The sequence below is a fragment of the Aquarana catesbeiana genome, linkage group LG03 (assembly GCF_042186555.1).
Source record: "Aquarana catesbeiana isolate 2022-GZ linkage group LG03, ASM4218655v1, whole genome shotgun sequence".
NCBI classification, from domain to species: Eukaryota; Metazoa; Chordata; class Amphibia; order Anura; family Ranidae; genus Aquarana; species Aquarana catesbeiana.
The window spans coordinates 427,294,211-427,317,535 of NC_133326.1; the positions used below are offsets into that span (position 1 = coordinate 427,294,211).

General features: G+C 43.0%; 2 protein-coding genes across 2 annotated transcripts in view; one reads left to right on the forward strand and one right to left on the reverse strand.

Moving 5' to 3' along the window:
• HNRNPAB (heterogeneous nuclear ribonucleoprotein A/B) overlaps window positions 1–9,170 on the reverse strand; it is a 258,340-nt gene extending 249,170 nt beyond the window's left edge. The window contains exon 1 of the mRNA XM_073620769.1: window positions 9,148–9,170. The gene's annotated coding sequence lies outside the window, so the exon portion shown is untranslated. The remainder of the gene's footprint in view (window positions 1–9,147) is intronic.
• LOC141132415 (deoxycytidine kinase 2-like) overlaps window positions 1–23,325 on the forward strand; it is a 226,722-nt gene that overhangs the window by 22,892 nt on the left and 180,505 nt on the right. The gene's annotated exons all lie outside the window — the stretch shown is intronic.

Genomic DNA, 23,325 nt, shown 5'->3' on the forward strand with positions numbered 1-23,325 from the left:
ACAGAGGCATTAGCTCGCGCGACAATTAAGTAACTTTAACGCTATGTGTACCTAACATAATAGCAAGTATGTGTGATCCACCCTTAATCCCAAACCATATGGATAATCTTGCTATGATGATAAATCATGTCAATGTACGTCTAAAGAGTTAGATACTCAGATTATTTAGACAAATATTAAATATATAAAAATAATAAAAAATATAGGTAAAAAACCAAGAGGAGGCCAGCCATATGGATTATCATTTCATAGCAATGTTAAAATAGGTTAGAGGTAAGCTATAACGCTATGATGATCAATAAGAATATAATCAGGTTCCTTTCCATAGGGGATTATAGAACCCTAGATAAATGTAAATTTAAAGGGCTAGCTACACGTCCCCTTCACATGCCTTCAAATAAGCATGGAGACCATAATATTATATATTAAACCACATAGAGCTTAGACTAGCCTTATGGTTCGTATGTAAGGGTATATAAGTGATAATATAGACCAATATAATACAAAATGATACCAAACAAGATATGGTCATATATAAGTATATGTCACTAGAGGGTTATTTATGTATATATAGATGTATGCTACTATGCATAAAGGCTATTTAGACAGATATACCTCCATAACGTAAAATTATCCCTTTTCTAATCCCCATACGGATCCCATATTGAGTTTTAAAACGGGAATGCATATCCAGCCTAGGTGGATATGTCCAATACATTAGTAATGAACATTAATCATATATATAAAGAGAGCAAGTTATTAGCTGCCATACTGCAGAACCCTTCATATAGTTCCATAGTTATCCCCGCCCATTGGCCCTAACCCACCTCCCACTGAGTATGGATATATCATACAGGTTGGTATTTATCCTTAGAGCTAGACCGGACAGCTTTAACAAATTCCTTGAGGACCTAAATACAAATAGGTACGGTATCACGTTTACCGGAAAATGGAGTTATGACAAGAGAGACTATCTGGATCTGGAGATCTTCAAAGTTGGGGATATACTATCTACCCGTACATTCTTCAAAGCCACCGATCGGAATGGGTACATTCCCATCTCGAGTTGTCATCATCCACGGTGGAAGTCCAATGTCCCTAAGGGACAACTGTTGTGAGTACGCCGCAACTGCGACACACGTGAAGACTTTAACAATCAGGCTGATTGTTATCACAAGAAATCACAAGATTTCAAGAAAAGGGCTATGCAATTGATAGACTTCTAAAATTAAAAACACAAATTATGGAAATGGATAGAAACACCTTACTCCAAAATAAAAATAGAAATAAGAATAAACTGATATAGCCTTCATAACTGGGTTCAATAGTCAGTTTAAAGACTTTGAACGAATAGTGAAAAAATACTGGCCGATTCTTAAAGAAGACCTTATCCTATCCAAAATCCTGCCCGTAAAACCCAAATTTGTGTACAGAAAGGCACCTAGTTTAAGGAACCATCTAGTACGGAATGTCATAGATCCCCCGAAACCAATCAAAATCTGCCCTGACCTTAAAGGGTTTTTCAGATGTCAAAGATGCTTACCCTGTAAGGCCACCAAAAGGTAACCGAGAAAAAAGACCTCATTCAAATCACCTACTGACCATAAAGAATATCACATTAACAAACTAATTACATGCCGGAGCACACACGTCAATGCCCTTGCCACCTCCAGTATGTGGGCAGAACCACTCGCCCCCTCTTTGTCCGTATTAGGGAGCATATTAAGAACATAAGAAATGGGTTTCCTAATCACAGCTTGTCGAGACACTTCGATGAGGCGCACCAAAGAGACCCAAGTGGGCTCATCTTTTATGGCATTGATCTAGTACAAGAAGACTGGAGGGGGGGGTAATAGGGAAAGCCTAATCTCCAGGAATGAAACCAGCTGGATATACCAGCTGGGATCTCTTGCCCCAAAAGGATTGAACTTAGACATTGACCTGAACTGCTTTATAGCAAATCCCTGAGCACTGGAAATAGGATGAGCAACTTGGGTAGGCTCAGGCATATATGTAAGGATGTACATTTAACACTAGAACACTCTGGCTCTAAGGATAAATACCAACCTGTATGATATATCCATCTATCCATACTCAGTGGGAGGTGGGTTAGGGCCAATGGGTGGGGATAACTATGGAACTATATGAAGGGTGCTGCAGTATGGCAGCTAATAACTTGCGCTCTCTCTAAAATATATATATATATATATATATATATATATATATATATATATATATATATATATATATATATATATATATATATATATATATATATATATATATATATATATATATATATATATATATATATATATATAGATCCCATATTAAACTCAATATGGGATCCGTATGGGGATTAGAAAAAGGAGAGTTTTACGTTATGGAGGTATATCTGTCTAAATAACCTTTATGCATAGTAGCATACATCTATATATGCATAAATAACCCTCTAGTGACATATACTTATATATGACCATATCTTGTTTGGTATCATTTTGTATTATATTGGTCTATATTATCACTTATATACCCTTACATATGAACCATAAGGCTAGTCTAAGCTCTATGTGGTTTAATAATATAATATTATGGTCTCCATGCTAATTTGAAGGCATGTGAAGGAGACCTGTAGCTAGCCCTTTAAATTTACATTTATCTAGGGTTATCTAGGGTTCTATAATCCCCCTATGGAAAGGAACCTATCTGATTGTATTCTTATTGATCATCATCAGCGTTATAGCTTACCTCTACCTGTTTTTTAACATTGATATGAAGTGATAATCCATATGGCTGGCCTCCTCTTGGTTTTTTACCTATATTTTTTTATTTCTATATTTTTTTTTATATTTTTAATATTGGTCTATATAATCTGAGTATCTAACGCTTTAGACGTACATTGACATGATTTATCATCATAGCAAGATTATCCATATGGTTTGGGATTAAGGGTGGAACACATACTTGCTATTATGTTATGTACACATAGAGGTAAAGTTACTTAATTGTCGTGCGAGCTAATGCCTCTGTCTGTCATCACATATACACAAGCGGCTCCGTCTATGCATAGACATCATCCCCTGACCGGCACACTTGGTACCGCCCTGAAATGGTAATTTGTCAATTATTACCGGAAGGCTCGGCTTGGAACGCAGTTGGCACGCACGCCATGGACTAGCTTCCAGGTCATACCACTGCATGCGTCCTTGCCTAACTGGAACTTATTGCTAGTGTTTTTATATGAATACATTTTTTTTAAATAAACCGAGTATACTACACTATGGGAGTCCCTTGTGTTTCCCTGGGAAGAGAGGACCGATTGGTGCGGTAAAGGAATCGGAGGTGCCCTGATCTGGAACGTATGCTGGAGTCCTCTGGACTACTGATACGGACCAACGGAGGTATAGAGAACCAACAAGGCTATCTAAGGGGATTATCCACCTACAGCTACCCACTCTAGACTTACTATCCCTGCAGGGGTGACTACTTTTGGTGAGTGGGGACACATTGGGGGAGTACTTGAGTCACCAGATTTAATGTGCACAGAAGTCACTGGATCTTTTTCCTCTTTTCTCCTTTTTGGAACACACCCGCTGGGCACAGAAGCTCTTGAAGTCCTGGTCTGGAATATGAAACTACACTTTATATTATTTAAAACTTTTTATATATACACACATCTTTTGGCTTTAGATAAGCACTTTTTCCACCACAAGCCCTACTTGGCAAAAAGGGACTTGGACTATAAAATTGGACACTCATGCACTAATTTATTTTTGTGGTTTTGCATATATGGTTTGATAGTCATTTTTTTATGTTTACATGCTTCAGACGTGAAGATATCTGCTCTATATGGTCGGTTAATATGGGAAAGCCAGATTTCTGTTAACTAGACTGGTTCACATTCTCGGGGGAGTTTATAACTAGGGTGAATGCACTGTTCAGCTTTCGATATAGCTTTATTGCACCCTTATACTAATTTCATATATTCATTAATTATTTTTATAAACCATACAAGACCTGTATATTCTGTATAGATCTACACACACTTTTTATATTTGAGCACTTTGGTTTATATATTATTTAATTTTATTTTTTAATATACCTATACACTGTGTCATATCAGGGTAGCGCCATTTCCCCATTCTCCTTTTATATATCTGTATAGGTCCCACTGGGAACTAATTAGGGGAGGCTGCAACTCTTATTCTCCTAAGCACGGATCTCCAATATATCATTTACAAGGGTAAAGATCACCAGCATCAAACGAACACTTTGGTGGAGAAATCAGTCATTGTTGGCAAAAGGCCTACTCTGGTCCTTCCCGATCGAAAAAATTGTGACGACAGACGCCCGTATGTGGGGATGGGGGGGCCCACCTGAATCAGGATTTGGCACATGGAGCATGGTCCCAGACCAAAGCAGAAAAATCATCAAATTGGAAGGAGCTAAAAGCAATCGCCTTAGCGTTTGGCTGCCTTCTCTCCAAACCCCCTAGGATTCTATCGGACAACGACACTACCGTAGCCTACCTGAACAAGCAGGGAGGCATGAGAAGCAAAACTCTTCAGTTGCTGTCAACAGAGATTCTGGAGTGGGCAGAAAACCATTTACTGTCCTTGACTGCAGTCCATCTCAAAGGCACAATACACAAAGTGGCCGATTTTTAAGCAGGCAGAAAATTCAGGAGGCAGAGTGGAGCCTGAATCCAGAGGTTTTTGCATTGATCACCAGGTCCTGGGGCCATCCACAAGTGGATCTGTTTGCATCAAGGCAAAATGCACAGCTCCCGCAATTCTTTTCCCTTCAGAGACGACGGTTCTCAGGGGATAGACGCCTTGGCGCACCCTTGGAATTTTCACCTGGGGGTACGCCTTTCCTCCATTCCAGCTGATCCCATTAGTATTGAGAAAAATACAGAAAGAAAGGGTGTCGGTAATCCTGATTACTCCATTCTGGCCAAAAAGAGCTTGGTTTTCCACCATTCTGCAAATGGCGGTCAAACCATTTTGGCAGCTTCCTCTCAGACAGGATTTGCTCCTACAAGGCCCAGTGCATTACCTTAACCTGTAGCCAGGTTAAGCCTCATTGCCTGTTATCTGAGGAGCAGATGTTGAGGAACAAGGGTTTATCAGAACCTTTAATAACCACTTTACTTTCCAGTAGGAATAAAGTAGCTAAAGCTATTTACACCAAGGTGTGGAAGGTCTACAATTCTTGGTGTCGTTCAGCAAATAGAGCTGTAGAAGACATTTAGATAAAACCTTGTGAGCTGCCACACTCCTACCCTAAAGTCAAAACACTAAAGAAAATATAACATGAAATGAAATAAAAATATAAAAATAAACCGCTGCCAACACTACCCACACTTCCCAAATGTGACAATACAAACTGATATACCAAATGTACGGCGCTAAAAATAAAATATAATTAACTACTAAACTAATAACTTAATTGTAAAGGTGATAAAGCCTGTAGTCTTTTTCCACTACAGGCTTAGGATGGGGCGAACGTTGGGAACCGTGGCCCCCTTTTCTGTCCATAAGCATATCAAGGTGTGTTTTTATTGTGCTAAATGTGAGTGTACATATATGTGGGAATTTAAAGTTGCAATAAACCTGTTTTTGAAACGTTAAAACACCATTGCAAGTCTCTATTGTGCTTTCACATGTGTTATTGTGAGGAGATTGCTGACAGCCAGGAGGAAACAGTGGCTTGTGATCAGGAGGGAGTGACCTTTATATCAGAATTGAAGCCATAATTAGCCACCACATGAAAGAGGAACCATAGGAGGATCTTCCCAAGCTGATAATATTTATCACAGGCTTTTTTAAAAAAGACCTTAAGGTGAGGGTGCACTTGATGGGGGGTGTGTGCACATTGTATAAAGATATCACCATCATGGTTTGTTTGGACTGTTGAAATATTAAGGATTTTTGTGCAATACACGGAGCATGTGCACTTTCCCTATACACCGTATTTATTGGTGTATAACACGCACTCCCCCCCCCCCCCCCCCCCCCTTAAAATAGAAGGAAAATTGTGTGCGTGTTATACGCCGATATAGGCTGCCACGAGGGGATGGAGGGGACAAGCGCTGCCGAAATGGAGCCGGATCTCCTGTGTACTCGGCTCGCAGTCACGCTCAGTCCCGACCCCTGCACGGCTCCTAGCATTGATGTCCTGGCATTGGACCGGCGTTATGTCCATCATAGGATCTGGGCCAAGGGGCGGGACTGAGCTTGACACTGAGAAATTACACCAGAGATCTGGCTCTATTTCGGCAGCGCTCGTCCCCTCCTTCCCCTCTGTGGCAGCCTACATTTCGGCAAGGCTGCAGATGGACACGGATCAGGCTGCAGTGAGGAGCAATGCTGCAGATGGGCACAGATCAGGCTGCATTGATGCTCACTGACCATTATTTTGCTTCAAAGTGGTTTATTTTAACAAAAAGTTTTCCTGAAACTTCCCTCTTAAATTGGGGGGCGTGTTTATACGCCAGCACGTGTTATACACCGATAAATACGGTATATTTTTGGGCATTGCATGAAGATATTACCATCACGTTCTGTTTATGCTTTTATATATTTTCATATTATTGAGGATTTGTGTGCATCACACGGAGCACATGAAAAATTACTCCAAAAGTATACAAAACATAAAACAAAAAACAATGAGTTACATGGTATATATGACAAAAAAAATATTGTTACTCTCCGGTATATAATGATCCCTGGTACCCGACGCATTTCTGGTTTAAGCACCTTCGTCAGGGGTATTAAGAGTGTATGTAGTCATGATTTTGTCTTTTTTTACTATAAAAAATGGAAAATATATCATAATGGTACAAAAACAGAGACATTCTTTACAAACATGTAGGATGAATGAACAGCAATATTTCTGGGAAGCACCTACCATGTAAATAATTCCACCATATAACAGAATGGATGAAGCAATGCCAGCGGGGGTGTAGATGGGCGCCAGCCATATACGATAATGTCAGCACAGGAATTTACCTATTTTCGTTTGCCTGATGATCACAGGGAGTCAGGTGTGGCAGATTGCCAGAACTAGCGGTAAAGAGAAAAAGAAGGGGGAATATAGAAATAGAAAAAATAAACACTTTGAAAGAATGTCCCTAAGGGTGTTCCATTACAAGACAGAAAACACCTTTCTAGAGGGGGAGTTTATAAAACCCCTTATCGTCTGTTTGTACATGACAGAGTATCACATGAAGTAAAAATTGGAAATCCAAAATTGATCAGCACATGGAAAATAAGAGAGCTATATTTACCAAGGTCTGTGGATTTATTTGGGCTAGAGAGTGCTATCCAAAGCCTGAAATATGTAGCAGCAGCACTTCCAGGTCATATGAATGGTAGACCCCCTACAAAAAATATCAATGTATCAGAGAAGGGGGGAGGGGTAGGGAGATTAGAACGGCAGCCGGAGGCAGCCTTCCATCTAAAAATATGTGTGTGCCATCTTTCAGAAAAAACAAGACTTACCATATAAATACAGAAAAACTTCGCTGGTTGGCGTCTCCCCGCTCTGCAGTGCTTATCGGACTGTCAGAGTGGGGATCTTTTTAAGCAATGACGCCGAACACCTGCACACATTCCCGCCACACCCGTGCATGCGCGATCGAGCGGCAAGAGCGCATGCTTGGTCTGCGCCACCGATCTGAAGATGAGTGGAATGCATGACGCGGCCCTCAACCCCAGGAGATGGCGGGGCCATGCGTCCCATGGCGGACCATCCCAGGGATAACAGACAGCGCTAGAGGTTAATGGGGCTCGAAATTTAGAAACAAAGAAAATAAAAAAGTACCGCTAAATCTAAGTGACTCCCTGTGAGTACATAGCATGCTTGGCAAAAATAAAAGATAATGCCACTGGTGGGCAATCCCCGCAGTCAGAGCGCCATCTAGTGTAGAAAAAATATAATGGTCAGATGTTTATAATTGGGGAACATTACAAGAACAGAGTGCAATCCAGAAAATATTCAACGCAAAGTGGAAATGAGTTGAGTAAATCAGCTATGATAAATAATACACAGTTAGGCATCTATCATATTAGTGCGCATCTTCACTGGTCTCACGATTCGATTTGATTTACGATTATCTGGTCAACGATTCGATTCCGCGATGCATCACGATCACCGATGAGCTCCCACTTCCGTTTGGACCGCCTAAGCAGCCCTTCCTTCCTGCAATTTTCTGGGACACATCACAGGTCCCAGAAGATTGCCCGGCTGTGCAGGACAGCGCAGTGAGACACGCGCACCCGGCTGTGACACTGCAAGCTGTCACAGCCGGATGCCCACAGTAGTATTGCCAGCGCCGTGGACAGGCGGGGGAGAGAATGGAGGGTTTGGGTGGCCACGTCACTGGATTGTGGGACAGGTGAGTGTCTTTTTATTAAAAGTCAGAAGATACACTTTTTTTTGTAGCTGCTGACTTTTAATGAACAAAAAATTTACTGGAACTCTTTCTTTGAATTAAAAATAACCTCACTCCTTTAAAGCTGAGTTCCACCCAAAATTGGAACTTCCGCTTTAAGCACTCCTCGCCCTCTGACATGCCACATTTGGCATGTAAATTTTTTTTTTTTTTTTTTTTTTTTTTTTTGGGGGGAGTGTGTGTCCTCCTTCTAGTGGGACTCCAGTGCCGCGGACAGGCAGGGGAGAGAATGGAGGGTTTGGGTGGCCATATCGCTGGACCATGGGACAGATGAGTGTCTTTTTATTAAAAGTCAGCAGCTAAACTTTTTATAGCTGCTGACTTTTAATAAACTTAAAAACAGTTGGAACTCCACTTTACTAAGTGCACTAATCCAGTGCACTACAGGGTACAGGAATTCACACATACAGCTGCTGGGAGGTCAGGAGGGATTAGAATCCACAACTGACAAACAGCCCTGTGAAGTTCCTGTACTGTCTCTGTGATGAAATTTCTCTGGGCTCCCTCGTTTGCACTTTCCAGCACACTAGGAGTTAACACAGTGGAATGTGCAAACGGGGGGAGGGGCAAATGTGTCAGCACAAAACACGTGTAGGAGCCAGTGTAAGTAAGCGTGGTAATAAATGCAGTTGTAAAACATTAAGTGCCCACCGCTGTATGTACACTTTAAAATATATGCAGCTTCATACCTCCTTTTTAGTCTGTGTAGAACTGTATATGCTGCTCATGTGACTGCTCGGTCCGGCCCACCTCTCTCCTCTTAGTCTCACGTCTCTCCTGATGTCAGTGGGATTTCTCAGCCCCGCCCACCGACTGTAGCTATCAGATCAGAAGAGAGGTGGGCGGGACTGATGTTACGAGAGACGTGAGAGGAGAGAGGGGGGCTGGACCTGGCAGTCACATGAGCGGGATATACAGTTATATACACAGACTAAGAAATAAGGTATGAAGCTGCATATATTTAAAAAAAAAAAAAAAAAAACATACAGCGGTGGCCACTTAATAGATTACAACTCTGCATTTATTACAAAAATCTATTTTGACAGACACGCTCGGAGCGCTCTTCCGGGAGGGGCGGAGCAATTCGGGATGACGTCGATTTTTCGGGCCGCATGCATCAATGCCGCATCGGGGACCCCTGAATCGCGATGCAGCGATTAATTTCAGCACCCCTATATCATATAAATACACACATGTATACAAGAGAGATGGCAACATAGATTTGGTCAGAATAAGCCAGCAGTTGGTAAGGGAGCACAGATGAACATGAAAATGTATCCACTCTTTGCCCCCTTCTCTAAAACCACCCCCCCCCCCCACAACTTGAAGGAATCCATAAGATTCCAGGAGGGGAGCAAGGGTTAGGGGTGGACAACAGATACGTTGAAAAAAATGCGTCTGGAGAGAGAATGACTAACTCACTCCTTCCCACACGCCAGATGTTGCCTTCCAGAACAATAAGCTGTCAGGTTACTAAAACAGTGATATCATGAAGGGGCGTGGCCGCGGCATCAACGTGTGAGGACGTGCTGAGAGAGCGCTCCGCAAAGCCCGCAGCATACACCGCACCTGCAGCAGCTTTCCTGGGGGGATTTTAACCCCAAACTATGCCATCCAGAGGGCGGACATCACCGCAGTCTCAGCGGACCCCTCGGAATCGATCTGGCTCCCTGGATTTTGCAGAGTCGCACCGCTCCAGGGACATCTAAAGTGGCACTGACCGGTAATCATCAGGCTGTTCGTGCTGCCTCCCCTATCCCCTCTCCACAGCCACCTTCTCCCTCTCTTCCTCCACCTGCCTCCTGCCAGCTCAGCTGGCTCCGCTCCTCTTGCAACAATGGGAGATGTACTCGGGGACACAGATCTACGGGCCCACATTCTTGCCCTCCCCACAAAGGCAGATTTGGAACTGTTTGTTAACAGGTGGAGAAGGCCTGCAGGCAGGATATTGAGGCCTTGCAGGCAGACACAGCACATGTTGGGGTTAGAGTGCAAGATCTGGAAGCTCAATAGGAAGTTGTTACTCCTGCCCTGCAAGCTCTCCATGAACGCTGTAAGACACAATATCGCAGGATTAACGCCTTAATTGACCAGATGGATGACTTTGAAAACAGAAGTCGCAGAGTTAACATCCGCATCAGGGGTATGCCTGAAGCTACTGGCCCCAGGGACATAGTTCCCTCCCTGCAGGGACTTTTCAAACAGATCCTAGGTCGCGCTGCACCTGACTACTTTGAGATAGATAGGGCTCACAGGGCCCTTCGTCCGCCCTCAGAGGACCCAGATAAGCCACAGGACATTATCTGCAAACTACACAAGTATTCCTTGAAGGAAAGCATAATGTTTCACGTCAGAGGTGTCTGCCACGTGGACTTTGATGGAGCAAAGCTATCTCTTTTTCCGGATCTCTCTAGACGCACTTTGATGCAACGCCGGGCCCTTAAGCCGGTACTTGAGGCCCTGTAGGACGCAAAACTGACTTACAGATGGGGATTTCTGTTCCAACTATCGGTAACTAAAGATGAACGACAGGAGAAGAAGTTGCCACAGTTCCTGCAACAATTGGGCCTACCCACCATCGACATTCCTTACTGGAGGCCCGCTCTGGAGATACTGCTCCCTGCGCGCCCTCAGCCCTGGTGCACTTCTCGTCGCAGAGGCTGGAATAGGCGCAGATCTGGAGAAAACTCTCACCGGGATGTATCTCAATCACCGCTCTGTCCCCCCCCCCCCCCCTTCCGTGGAGGCCATGAAGGACTCTTGTGACTTTAACCTCTGTTCTTGTTTACAGGGCACCCCCCTTTTTTTCACCCTTTTTAGGATGTAGCAGCTTTCATTACAGCTGCTGCGGTAACAAGGCACCGGGCTGGCACATTGTAGATGATGCTAGGCCCTTCTTGCTAACTAGGGATGACTGTTCTGGGCGGGCTCACACTTAGTGTTGCGCCATTTTCCCCCACGTAGGTCAACTCTTAGGAGTTCAGTCCCACATTTGGGATCCCCCGCTGCTCGCTGACCCCCATCCTTTTATTGGTCAGATGGCCGGATGGAAGGTTCCCGACTAGTGATGGTCAGTTTGGAGGGCCCTTACGGCACCCTCCTTGTTGGTTGTTTTAAATGCTTTTTTGTTTTTTGAGTTTTTATGTTTGCCTTATGTTTCCTCAGCACTCATTGATTTATGAATCAACTTTCTGCAGATCTGCTGTTCCTCCTGCTCGGGGATGGGGACCCTTCCCTGAAACCACCACCTTATGGCATCTCTGAAAGTGGTATTGTACAACGTCCAAGGGTTGGGATCGCCCAATAAACACAGTAAGTTGTGGCTCGAGACCAAACGCATGGGGACACAGATACTTTTATTACAGGAGATGCACTTTCGCACTGACTCGGTCCCCCGCCTTCCCACCCACCTATATTCCCAATGGTTTTTTAGTAACTCCCCTCGTGCTAAATTGAGTGGTGTGGCAATAGCTATACATAAACAATGCCCATTTATCCTGGTGGATCAGTTGTCTGACCCAAATGAAAGATATATGTTTTTGTCAGAGGCACCCTCCTAGGACGTAAATTTACGTTTGAAACCGTGTACGCCCCAAACACCCACCAACTCACCTTTTTGGATTCTCTTTTTTGAGTCCCTTTCCCACTTAAGGGAGGGTCAATTGATTGTGGGGAGAGATTTCAACGTCAGCCCCGATCCTAAGCTAGACACTTCTGTAGGTCGTTCCACTTTCCTCAAACATTTCAGGAAAACCTTAGTCTCATCACCTTGTCGATTTGCTGGAGATTACTGCATCCCACTGACAAAGATTTCAGCTACTATTCGGCGACTCGTGCCGTATACACGCACATTGACATGGTGCTGATGGATCAAAAGTCGCTAGCGAGGGTGTCGATAGATTCGATTTACCCTGTCGGATCACGCTCCAGTGTCCGTCTCCATACACCCACTGTCCTCAGAAGCCAGGTCATGGACCTGGCGTCTAAATGAGAACATTCTGGATGATACAATAGCGTCTCAAAGCGTGTCAGATACTATCTCCCGATATTTTGCCGAAAATTCAACAGCAGATGTGGGGTGGTCTTCTATATGAGAGGGACAAAAGGCGGTGATTAGGGGGGAATTAATTTCCCAAGGCGCTAGACTAAAGAAAGCAAGGGAGGGAGACCTTCAATCCCTCTTGGGGAAGATCCACTTAGCTGAACTTAAACATAAGCGCAGTTTGACTCCAGAACTGGTATCAGAACTCCAGTCCCTTCGTGTAGAATTCGCCACTCTATTGGATACTCGGATTCGTGCCCGCCTTCATTACGTCTCCCATAAATTTTACAAATATGGGAATAAATGCGGGCGGTTGTTAGCCAGAGCACTAAAAAGACAACAGGCCTCTAGCCACATACATAAACTTTAGTCTGGGAATGGCCAACCTGTGATCCATTCTTCGAAGATAGCAGCAACATTTAGAGAGTATTATGCTCAGCTAAACCAGCTCCCCGACGCGCTACCCAATCAGCTGACCAAAAGCTAGCTCATATCATGGAGTACTTGACAGAGGCCCAGGCTCCTCAACTCTCTGCCCAAACCATTAAAAATCTAGAAGCCCCTATCACTCAGTCAGAACTAGAAACCGTATTCAAAGACCTGCCGAAAGGGAAAAGCCCAGGCCCTGACGGATACACAAATGCATATTATCGCGCTTTCCTTCCCCTACTATCTAGCCCCATGTGCACAATTTTAACGCGTTCGCCTTGGGCACTGTTATGCCTAAAGAGGGCCTACTGGCTCATATTACCCAAAGATGGGAAGGACCACATGGTCCCTATTAATTATAGACCTATCTCGCTCCTGAATACGGACATAAAAATCCTGGCAAAGGTTTTAGTAAATCGCCTACCACCCATTATGCCATCCGTCATTCATCCAGATCAAACTGGGTTGATCACCGGTAGGGAAGCGAGAGATGACTAATCGGGCGATTCAGTTGATCCATTGGACGCAGACTGATGCGGAGAAGGCATTTGACAGGGTGGATTGGATATATCTTCGAGCCGTGCTGACTAAGCTGGGGCTGGGATCTAAAATGTTGTCTTGGATATTATCGTTCTATAGCCACCCTGAGGCCCGAGTTAATGTGAATGGCGTTCTTCCTGACACCTTCTCTATTAGAAACGGGACCAGGCAGGGGTGTCCGTTGTCCCCTCTCATCTTTGCCCTCACCCTGGAGCCTCTGCTCAATAGGATACGAGCTAACCCTAACATTAAAGGTTTTGACGTTGGACCTCGGGAACATAAACTATCTGCATACGCAGATGATGTCCTGTTTTATGTGGCTGACCCGTTGATCTCTCTCCCCAATATGGCTGAATTACAGACCTTCAGCTCTGTTGCTAATATTAAAATAAACTATGCTAAGTCGGAGATCTTGCCCCTGAGTGTGTCCTCGAGTTTGCGTACACGGTTGCAATCTTCCTTTTCCAGTGGTGTTGTAACCGCCTGAAGTACCTTGGAGTTTCTCACTCCTCTTTGCTCTGTTATATAATAATTACTCTCAACTATTCTCCACTATAAAATCAGATTTACATGGATGGGATAGGGAAACTTTTTCATGGATGGGCCGAGTCAGTGTGTTAAAGATGATTGTGCTACCTTGCATTCTGTTCTATCTACAAATGGTGCCTATCTCCCTACCCAGGTCTATTTTTTTTCGAGCCTCAACAGTGTGTTTGTAAAATATATCTGGCAGGGGTGAGGTTCACGGTTGGCTCTTCGCACTTTACAGAGACCAAAGCGGTTGGGAGGCCTGGGCGTCCCGGATCTCCGCATGTATTATGAGGTGATCGCCCTACAACGGATTTTGGACTGGCACCACGGGGTGTCCACTAAGGTCTGGGTGTCATTAGAAAAATTTCTAGCAGGTTGCAATCTATCACGTGCCCCTTGGTTACCCCAGGCTCATAGAGGACTATCCACTTATGTTTCTCCATTGACAGTCCATGCATTGAAGCTATGGGATACCCTGACTAACTCCAGGGCAGCTGGCACCTCTATTCTCCCCATTGACTCCCTTGGGTGGCTTCCCTTGGTTTGCCCCGGGGGGAACACCCGTCTTTCTTTCGCACCTGGATGGCAGATGGAGAGGTAAGGTGCGGACGGTTCTTTCAGGACCAGGGATTACTCTCGTTGGAAGCTCTTAGATCCCAATATGGTAGCTTCCCATTGGATGGCTGGAGATATGGGCAGCTTTAGCATTTTGCACATGGCCTACAACAAGCCATATGCTGCCCTACATCATCCACCCCTTTTGAGAAGCTATGCATGGCCGCTAATCCAATACCTCATTCTATATCTGTTCTCTACGAGCTACTTTTAAAGGCGGATGCCTCTGGGGAAACCAATCTACATTCGTGAGTGGGAGAGGGACTTGAACCATGAGTTCTCTGACATGCAGCTAGATTACCTATACCGTCTTACTCATACCAGTTCAGTAGATACAAAAATGCAAGAGAATGGGTTCAAGGTACTAACAAGATGGTAAAGAGTGCCCACTAAACTCGCTAGAATATATCCGACCTCCTCGGCCACCTGTTGGCGGGAGCGTGGACAAAGGGGTTCCTTCCTACATATATGGTGGGATTGCCCCAAGTTGAGACCCTACTGGCAGGACATAAGAGCTCAGATAAATCACATTTTGGATATTGACCTGCCGGATTCACCCTTGGGCTTTCTCTTGCACGTCCCATCCGTTCCTCTCAGCCTTTACCGAAAATCAGTGTTACCTCACCTTCTGAATGCAGCCAGAAGATTGATCCCCGTTCACTGGAAAAGTAGTACGATTACGAGCCGATCAAACTGGATCTGCTTGGTAAATGACATTATGGCTGCAGAGGAGTGGATGGCTAGGTGCAAGGATAGATATGATAAATGGTATAGTGTTTGGGCTATCTGGAAACACTATGTTGAAAAGGCAAGTACTGACAAACAACCGAAGGACCCCACCCTGACAGGAGGAGAACAGCTTTAGTATAGTTATCAGTTTAATTTTGATTTGAATTCACCTCCAGAGAGGTAATTCGCAGAAATATTCCCATAGGTGTCATGAGTGCATTTTTCTTTCTTTCTTTTGCTTTCTTTATTATCTTTGTTTCTAAGATCCGATTCTTAAGATCCACATTTGTAGATTCTGCATGCCAAATGGCTTTAATTATCTACCGGACTAAGAAGGGTATGCTCATAATTGCCACCTATGTCTATTAGTAGGGATAGAGACGAATCTATAGTGGTATGACTCATATGTTTGCGTACTTTTTAAAATTAACACCTTTGTCTCCTATTCCCCCTATGTTGGATGGCCAATCGGGCCTTATTATTCTGTATAATATGAAGACACATGAGCAAATTGTAATGCTGTGCAGAATCTAACCATTCTTTGTCCTGTTTGGTTTTCATTTGCTTTTATTTGAATGTTATATCAAGAAAATGTATCTAAAAATAAAGATTACATAAAAAACAAAAAAACAGTGATATAACTGATTCAATCATACAGTTTTTAGTGTACATAGATTTGCAAAACAATGGGATAAAGGAATATTCCTGAACTTTATGAAGACCACAGCAGCTATTACAAAGGTGCTAAAACCTTAAAGAATAAATGAACAGATTATTAACAGCGCTAGTGGAATATAAGTGCTAGCATATAATCAATGTTAATAATAATATAATACTGAATAGTGATACAATAAATGAAGTGCCAAGTGCTTCCAACGGCAGTTTACGCAGCCAGGTAGAAAGGAGTTTGGAGAACACACTCAAAGGACACACTCCCCGCCTGTGACCCCACTCACCAAAACATATGGACCCTCAGCTTTGCAGTCCAGGGGTCATAAATGCTTAGTGGGGTTGTGGTATATAGATCCAAAAATCAGAGAGGCTTCCCCAGACAATTTTCATACGGATAAATAAATATTTGGAAAAGAGAAAAAAGTAGCATAGTGAAGTACTACCGGCACTGGATTACTGCGCATTTAACAAACGCCACTCACGGGACGGCTTGAATGCAGACATCAGTGTATTCTGGGTTCGCACTTGCAGTGCACGTTCCACGGATAACGGAAGTTGTGTCACTGGTACGTAAAACTGGAAATGCTTCAGCGTGTTTTGCCCCTCCTCCAGGGCGTCATCAAGGACCTTTTTTTTTCTCGTGGTTACTGTGAAATTGTGTGAATGCATCAATGCAGTGCATGTTCTCTCAGCTTGCAGTGCTTGGGTTCATTGAATGAGTTTACAAAAAATTTAAATATTACAGATTATACAGTTTAACCACTTCAGCCCCGGACCATTTGGCTGCCTAAAGACCAGAGGACTTTTTACAATTTGGCACTGCTTTAACTGGTAATTACGCGGTCATGCAATGTTGTATCCAAACAAAATTTGCGTCCTTTTTTTCCCCACAAATAGCTTTCTTTTTTATGGTATTGATTGCCTTTGCGATTTTTGTTTTTTGCGATATAAACGGAAAAAGGCCAAAAATTTTGAAAAAAAAAATTTATATATTTTCTACTTTTTGTTATAAGAAAAACCCAATAAACTCCATTTTAGTCATACATTTAGGCCAAAATGTATTCAGCCACATGTCTTTGGTAAAAAAAATGTCGATCAGCGAATATTTATTGGTTTGCGCAAAAGTTATAGTGTCTACAAACTAGGGTACATTTTCTGGAATTTACGCAGCTTTTAGTTTATGACTGCCTGTCTCATTTCTTGAGGTGCTAAAATGGCAGGGCAGTACAAACCGCCCCCAAATGACCCAATTTTGAAAAGTAGACACCCCATGAAAATTGAGAGGCATGTTGAACCCATTGAATATTTATTTATTTAATTTTTTTTTTTTTTTTGTCCCAAGTGATTGAAAAATTACAATTTTTTTTTTTTTTTTTTTTTTTTATTACAAAAAGTTGTCACTAAATGATGTATTTTGCAGCTCTCATTTATTTTTGAAAATGAAGAAAGAGGAATTTTTTTTAATTTTCAAAACTTTGTGACAAAAAGCGAGATCTGCAAAATACTCACCATACCTCTCAACAAATAGCTTGGGGTTTCTACTTTCCAAAATGGGGTTATTTTGGAGGGGGTTTTGTGCCATCTGGGCATTCCATGGCCTCCGAAACTGTGATAGGCAGTGAGGAGTGAAATAAAAAATTTACACCCTTAGAAAGCCTGAAGACGGTGCTTGGTTTTCGGGGTCCTGTACGCAGCTAGGCTCCCAAAAAGTCTCACCTGTGGTATCCCCGTACTCAGGAGAAGCAACAATGTATTTTGGGGTGTAATTTCACATATGCCCATGGCATGTTTGAGCAATATATCGTTTAGTGACAATTTTCTGTAAAAAAAAAAAATAAAAAATAAAGAGAAAAATTTTTCCAGAAACTTGTGGCAAAATATAAAATATTCCATAGACTCAACATGCCTCTCAGCAAATAGCTTGAAGTGTCTTCTTTCTAAAATGGGGTCATTTGGGGGGGTTTTGTGCTATCTTGACATTTCATGACCTCCGTAACTGTGATAGGTAGTGAGGAAGTGAAATCGCCATTTTACGCCCTTAGAAAGCCTGAAGGTGGTGATTGTTTTTTGGGGTCCTGTATGCGGCTAGGCTTCCAAAGAGTGTCACACATGTGGTATCCCCCTACTCAGGAGAAGTAGCAGAATGTATTTTGGGGTGTAATTCCACATATGCCCATGGCATGTTTGAGCAATATATCATTTAGTGACAACTTTGTGCAAAAAAAAAAAAAAAAAAAAAAAATTGTCTTTTTCCCGCAACTTGTGTCAAAATATAAAATATTCCATGGACTCGACATGCCTCTCAGCAAATAACTTGGGGTGTCTACTTTCCAAAATGGGGTCATTTGGGGGGGGGTTTAAACTGTCCTGGCATTTTATGCACAACATTTAGAAGTTTATGTCACACATCACCCATTCTTCTAACCACTTGAAGACAAAGCCCTTTCTGACACTTTTTTGTTTACATTAAATTTTTTTTTTTTTTGCAAGAAAATTACTTTGAACCCCCAAACATTATTTATTTTTTAAAGCAAAGACCCTACAGATTAAATTGGCGTTTTTTTTCATTTTTTTTTTTTTCACCGTATTTGCGCAGCAATTTTTCAAACACATTTTGTTTGGAAAAAAACACTTTTTAAAAAATTTTTTAATGCACTGAAACGCACCATATTGCCCAAATGTTTGATGAGATAAAAAAAGATGATCTTAGGCCGAGTACATGGTTACCAAACATGACATACTTTAAAATTGCGCACAAACAGCAGTGGCGACAAACTACATACATACAGAGGAGGTCTACTGCTAAAATTACTGCCCTCAATCTGACCTTTGCGGTGATACCTCACATGCATGGTGCAATTGCAGTTTACATATGATGCCAGACCGACGCTTGCGTTCGCCTTTGCCTGAGAGCAGGGGGTGTTTTTTTTGTTTTTTTTTTTTTGTTTTTTTTTTTTTGTTTTTTTTTTTTTTGCTTTTTTATTTTATTGTTAAACTGTTTAATATATATATATATATATATATATATATATATATATATATATATATATATATATATATATATATATATATATATATATATATATATATAATTTTTTTATATCATTTTTATTGTTATCTCAGGGAATGTAAATATCCCTTATGATAGCAATGGGTAGTGACAAGATCGGTGTGCTAAAATGCTTTCTCAATAGCTCTGTGTACATCCGGTGAAATCTATGTCATGAAATGCTCATAGCTTCCAGTTTCTTAGGCCATAGAGATGATTGGAGCCGTTCTGGTCTCTGATCAGCTCTATGGTCAGCTTTCAGAACCCCTGGCTGCATTCTCAGGTTCCCTGTTGGGACAGGAGAGCCAGAGAAAATCATGGAAGACTGTGGGGGGGGGGGGGGGACATTCCCTCCCACTACTTGTAAAAGCAGTCTAGAGGGCTAATTAGTCGCTAGGATTGCTTTTACATGAAAGCCGACCGCTGGCTGAAAAAAGAATGATACCAAGATGATACCTAAACCCACAGGCATCGTTCTGGTATAACCACTCAAAGTCCAGCAACATACCAGTACGTTGCTGGTCCTTGTTGGGCATATATTGTAATTTTTTTTTTTTTCATGCAGCCTGTGGGCTGAACGAAAAAGAGATTGATCGGTGGGTATGCCCACCATTAGAATATCTCCCTTCATCCACCCACTTCTAATGATGGGCATACATGCACCATTTTGTTTTTAACTGTGGTGGTGAAATCACTTCCGACAGCGCTGGAGTCTTTATGTATTATGGGAGCAAATGCTGTTGCTGTCAAGATAAATAAATCCGTGCTGCAGCTGAATAGCATACCCGAACACAAAAAAATGGTTAACAATAAAACGCAGTAAACGGTAAAGTATAAAAAAAATTACATACCTGGAAAGCAAACATGCTAAAACATAATAATAATAAAACATTGCAGAATAGAATACCGTAAAAAAGAGCAGAACAATAGAGAACAATAAAAAGACAACAATTTTTTTTTTTTTTTTTACTTTTATCTGTAACTGTAATGGTTTGGTTCCAGGTTCGGGTCTCTCAAAATGCGATGGCATCTTGGGAGACCCTGTGAAAGGGTGTCCTAGTCTGTGCAGGACACAGACGCTAAAACTCCACTAGTGTATGGTAGCTTTCAAAACGTTCACCAATGCAAAGATTTTCGGGACAGGAGGGACAATAATAGCGGGTGTCACATCTAATATCCGCGCTTGCTACAGACGCGACATCTTTGGGGGGCTCGTTGGGTAGGGGTACTCGAGGACATATGGAAAATGCCTCTCATGCAGCCGGCTTACTGCATTTGGATTGGAAAGGTGAGGTGAAGCACCGTCTGGAAACAGAAGGGCTCTGACAATCTCTTCCTGGAATTTAAGGAAGGATCCAGTCCGTCCTAAAGCTCTGTATAGCACATGAGCATTCAGCAAAACCAATTGAAATAAGTATACAGACACTTTTTTATATCAGCGTCTGGCCTTACGTGCAACTAGGTACGGCGCCAACAACTGGTTGTTGAGGTCCACCCCTCCCATATTTTGGTTATATTCGTGGACATGGGATTCTCCAACACTAGGAATTTGGACCATCGTGTCTGCATGAAGGGAGGACAGAACCAAAACATTCTTATTATCCCTCCACTTCACAGCGAGCAAGTTATTACACTTCAAGCAGGCTCTCTCCCCCAGCCTAAGGCGGGAATTTACAAGCCTCTGGGGTAAGCCCCGACGATTAAATCGTACGGTGCGATATGCGCCAATCTAATGATCAAACAAGTGACTAAAAAGTGGCACGCTCGTGTAATAATCATCCACATACAAATGGTACCCATTTCCGAATAAGGGTGACACTAAATCCCACACAATCTTGCTAGCGCGCTCCCTATGTAATCTGAGCAGTTCTCGGGCTCTACGTGACTATATCTTCCCTCGTAAACCAAAAAACTACATGTATAGACTGTGGCCCTGTCAGGGCTTATAAATCTTGACCCTGTATCTGGCACGCTTGCTGGGAAGATACTGTTTAAATGACAAGCGGCCAGAAAACTTAATCGGGGACTCTTCAACGCAGACAACTTGATGAGGAGTAAACCAAGGCTGCAAAATGTTTGTTGAAGTGGTTTACTAGGGGCCGAATTTTGTAGAGCCGATTGTATCCAGGGTCTCCACGAGGACAACAGAGTTCATTGTTGATGAAATGCATGAACCGCAAGATCTGCTCGTATCGTGCCCTGGCCATGGAGGCAGAGAACACGGGCATATGGTAAATTGGGTCCGTGGACCAATGTGACTGCAACGTACTCATTTTAACTATGCCCATGTGGAGGGATAGGCCCAGAAAGGTCTTAAATTCGGAAACCGTAATTGGTTTCCAATCTCTGGCAAGGGAGGACTGGGGATTAGCGGCGATGAACTGACCAGCATACATATTACTTTGGTCCACAATAGATCTATAGAGATCTTCCGTGAAAAACAGTGAATAATCAAGTGACGTAAAATCAACTGTTTCCACCTGAATTCCGGGTTGGCCAGTAAATGGGGGAAGTACGGGTGTTGCATAAGTGGTGGGCTCCCAATTATTAGGATTGGCAACTTCTGCAGGAAGGACACTATGGGCACGACGGGCTTGTTTTTGTCTTCTTGGTGGCAGTGGGACACTACTTGTGCTTGCCACTTCACCAGCTTGAATTGCACTTATGGGACTCGCCACGTCACCACGTGATACTGCAGTGCTGGATGTACGACCAGGGTGTACTAGGCCACTGATGCTTGCCAATTCACCAGAAGGATTAGCGGCACTAGTACTTCTCTACTCCAAGAGCCCTGCGGTTCTTGCACCTCAACAGCAGAAGAAGATCAGGGTCTGGTACGCCTGACCTTGGCAGGGACCACAACTCCATCGTCAGAGCTATCTGTCATGGAGCCACTGTGGTCTACAGGATCGTATGCTGAGCCTGAATCTGACAGATGAGTGACTTCCTCTTCACTATCTGTCATGCTCCAGAAACGTGTAGGCCTCATCACTGCTGTACCTTCGATTTGCCATTTTGGGCTCTAAATTTACTGGTGCAGTAGTGAGACTCGCAGGTAAAAAAGCTCCTAGGCTGTCAGCAACTGTATCAAACGCTATCAAAAAAACTTAGCAATCGCAGGGATCAGACCTGACTCTGCGAACACTGCAGTTATGTGTTTAGTATTTTGTAAGTGACAGTGATTGATCGATACTGCACTTGGGTGGGCTCAGCTGGGCTGGGCGAATGGGCAAAACACAGGTGCTAGCAGGTATCTGGGCTGATCCCGCTAACACTACGTTTTTGGGAACCCTAAACTGCTGTGGACGCTAGTGTAGATCTGATCAGATATTGATCCATTCAGACTGTATACCACTAAGGGAGGTGTATGCTGCGTGCATGGGTGTTAGCGGTACTGGCTCTAATCTGACACTGCCTGGGGTGACGCAGACCCTGACTGACACTAAAACCTAACTGATATCACCCGCCGGGTGATCAGGGGGTTAAACCTTTATTGGTTAATAAACGGCGGGTATAAAAAAACAAACGAATTAACCAGCGTCACCCGTAACACTTATACGGTGATCACTGGTGAAAGGGTTAACTAGGGGGCAATCGGGGTTAAAACTTTTATTAGGTAGTATATGGGGGTACCTGATGCTATAAAAAGCTGATGGTGAACCTAAATAACTAACTGGCTACCTAGCGTCACCCGTGATATTTATACGGTGATCACTGGTGACTGGGTGAAAGGGTTAACAAGGAGGCAATCAGGGGGTTAAAACCTTTATTAGGTAGTATATGGGGGTACCTGACACTATAAAAAGCTGACGGTGAACTTAAATAACTAACAGGCTAACGAGCGTCACCTGTGACACCAATACGGCGATCAGAAAAATGATTGATTAGTGACACTGGCGACAGGGGGTGAAAGGGTTAACTGGGGGGTGATCAACGGATTAAACCTTTATTGGGGGGTACGCTAGACCTAAAGAGGCCTACCACTAATTGCCCTAACACTTATAACAGTCACAAAATGACACCAATGCAGTGATCAGTAAAAAAATGAAAACTGCTATTGGTGTCACTGTGGCAGGGGCGGTGATTTATGTGCCTATGTGTACTGGTGTTAGTGTGCTGTTGGTGCAAACTCACATTGATGTCTTCTCTCCTTGGGAGCCGGAACAAAAAGGCTTCACAAGGAGAAATTACATCACTTCCTCTGCTTCTGTTTATATTTCAGAAGCAGAGGAATCTTCCCATTCGTCAGGAGCAATCGTG